Genomic DNA, 3,139 nt, shown 5'->3' with positions numbered 1-3,139 from the left:
GTCCATTCTTTTAGTTCTGTAATGTACATCATTCATTGCACATCAATAGGCCAAGTTACAGGTCTTTCATATGCTCACTCATCTGCCCCTTTATTTGCTCCATATGGTCTAATACTTATTCTAAATGTGTGAAGCTGGTTGATTGCCGGGGATGCCTTTGTCGTCATCGTCATCACCACTGATATCGCATTAACTGCTGCCACCAGACCCATATTTCTTCCCAAATACGAGGAGCTGCAACTTCTCATAGCCAGCAAGCACGCCGGCCCATGCAACGGCGCGCAAAATGTTGGTTCCGGCGCCCTTGAAGAGGGATTTAGCACCTTCATTCTTGAGGATCTGGTTAAAAGCATCCAGGGAGCTCTTGTACTTGACAGCTTCTCCAGATGTCATCATCCTTCTTCTCAGTGTCAATTGGGTAAGAAGCTAAGCTAGCACCAATGGCGACCCCCCACCCCAGTAGGAAACTTGCCAGGAAACTATCCTGCAAATGACAAACACAAAACTACATAGGGCTGAACAATCTGTGCTGGGTAGACCATGCACTGCCCAAGTCTGTTAGTTATGTTAACCTAAACCCTCCTTTACTTGGGAAACTCAACAAGGTACAAATACAACTTTTGACCTTTGCAACCCTGTACACCGAGGAGAACTTTCAGTAACAATAATAAGATTGTTCTTTTGTGACTAGAAAATCATAGTTCGAATTGTAGAAACAGTCACTTCACAAAAATAGTTAGAGAAAGGTTCCCTGCAAATGTGATCTTTTCTCTACCCTAGTTAAGCAACAAGCCTCATGTGAGAAACTAAGACCACCCAAGTATAGTAGGGTTGGGATTTGAACCCACAACTTCAGATTCACAAGCCTCAGAAGTCATGCATCGAGTGCAAGTGTTGATAGCAACGGTAAAATTGTTTGTTTTGATCTTGAGAGCGAATGAGAATTATGAGCTTACCTCGAATGGGCCAACCAAAACCACAGGTTTCAATGAGTCATACATCCCAAAGTAGAGGCCACGGTAGATAATAATGCCCACACGAGATTTTGAACCCACGATAGAGGCCAGCAATGCTATCTGATTTGAGGGTTTTCCTGTAAACATGAATCAAGCCATTGAACTGCCTTTCGCCGCCGTGCGCGGCTGTTGCTTTAGCATCATTGGCCAAACGAGTCCGAGCATAATCCAGGGGGCACACAAGAAAGAGGGATGATGTTCCGGCTGCACCGCCGGAGGCCAAGTTCCCGGCGAACCACTTCCGGTACCCAACCACGTCTTTATTGAGGTCAAACAGCCTAAGAAGCAAAGTTGAAGGCCTAAGAAGCAAAAGCAATCAGCACAAGGGCATGATGATGGAACTGAAAAAGTCTGCAACAGCCAGATGGATGAAGCCTGGATTGTCCAAAATAAAAATGATAAATCAATAGCAGCAGATGTTATCACTTGTGATTTGACCATGTAGACTTCGATTTTATAATATCAACTATGTGACAGAATATTCACCATGAACAAATCATAAAATGTTAATGTATGAAGATGGTATTAAAATTTCATCCCATCATTATCATGCTAAAAGGTTGCACTACAAACGGCTTTAGTTACATTATCCTTTTGCATAGGTTTATACTGTAAACTTTGTTGAGAAGTCAATAGATATTATGGATATCAAATCAGTAATCCTAATTTGGTTAAAATGAGATACGATTAATGACTTAATCCAAAAAATAAAAGAGATACGATTAATGATGATAATTGGTAAAAAAAAAAAAAGTAAATATCGTCTAGATGTCTATGGCTTAGTTTTTTGGTTTTAAGTAAACATTAAGAAGATAGCATAGTTAATCAACAACATTGATAACTAATTATAGCAATCAAGTGAGAATAGATCTAACACCAAAAAAAAATAGGCGAATGTAGTTAAATTTAGCATATAATCAGGGCCAACTGAAGGGGTAGGTTGGTGAGGCAATTACCGAGGACCTAACCTCATCAACTTAATAAATAATTATTTTAATTTATTAATTTTTCATTTTTCATTAAGGGATTGGGACCCTAAATTAATGATGGCTTAGGGCCTAAGCCCTTGAGCCGATCTGTATATAATGTCCATGTAGTTTACTTTTCTTTCAAACAGCTTCTCCTATTAGGACAAGCTACTAATGGTGTTAAAAAAGATTTAAACTTCTCTCCAACGTCCTGTATGGTTTTGGTTTAGTTCCATGAAGATACCTTGTAGTCTAAGTCTTAACTTTTTGAACATCCCTTAAGATTTAAATATGTCATTTTTATAAGTTAAAAAACAACGTTAAACTCTAAATAAATAAAAGAACCTATTACAAGAATCTCGAAAGTGAGATTTAAATAAAAGAGAATCTCCGTAAAAACAACTCAAACCATAAGGGACGGGTGAAGTTTACTCCTTAAAAGAAAGGATAAATTATGCTCAATACCCTTGAAATTTAGCAAAATTAGAGAGACAATTTTGACATGTGAGAAATGACAATAATTTTTTGTAACTTTACAATAACTATATTTTCTTTTATTATTACTAAAATTATTAATATAACAAAAATACCCTCATATTTTCTCTCTCCTCCCTTTATCCTCCTTTGCTCAATGAAATGAGTAAAATTCGACAGTTTGTCAATCTCAATCTCTCTAGTTTAATAACGATTTAGTAGTCACTAGAGAGCGAGAAAAAAGGTTGGATTATTCTAACAAATTCATTGTACCAAGAGAAGAAATGAAAATAAAGAGAAAATGTAAGAATATTTTTATAATATTAAATTTTTTTAACATCTTTAAATAAATGTTGGGGCAAGAAAAATGTGTCCAAAGTTGTAACATAAAAAAAATATATCTTTCTCATTTCTCAAATATCAAAAGTGTTGATATCTTTTTATTAAACTCGAAACTCGAAGGAAACCTGTTGTAGTTCGGAAACTACGACAATAGAAATTTATTCAAGGTAGAGGAAATCGTCGTTCAATGCCCAGAGAATTGGCCAGTGGGATAGTCCTTTCGGAGAGAAAAAAAAACTCTAATCAACGGAAAGGACCCTTACGGAGGTATCACCGGTCTTGCGGAGGGACGTATTTCCAATGGATGAGGTAGCTCTTTTATATCGGAGGCTTTGGCAG

General features: G+C 37.1%; 1 pseudogene; it reads right to left on the bottom strand.

Annotated features, from left to right (window-relative positions):
- Positions 1–189: 189 nt before the first annotated feature.
- LOC127811430 (ADP,ATP carrier protein 1, mitochondrial-like) lies at positions 190–1,332 on the bottom strand (annotated as a pseudogene).
- Positions 1,333–3,139: the final 1,807 nt, after the last annotated feature.

The sequence above is a fragment of the Diospyros lotus genome, chromosome 10 (assembly GCF_014633365.1).
Source record: "Diospyros lotus cultivar Yz01 chromosome 10, ASM1463336v1, whole genome shotgun sequence".
Lineage (NCBI taxonomy): Eukaryota > Viridiplantae > Streptophyta > Magnoliopsida > Ericales > Ebenaceae > Diospyros > Diospyros lotus.
The sequence above is the reverse complement of the archived record's forward strand: the minus strand, read 5'-3'. Positions and strand labels throughout refer to the sequence as shown.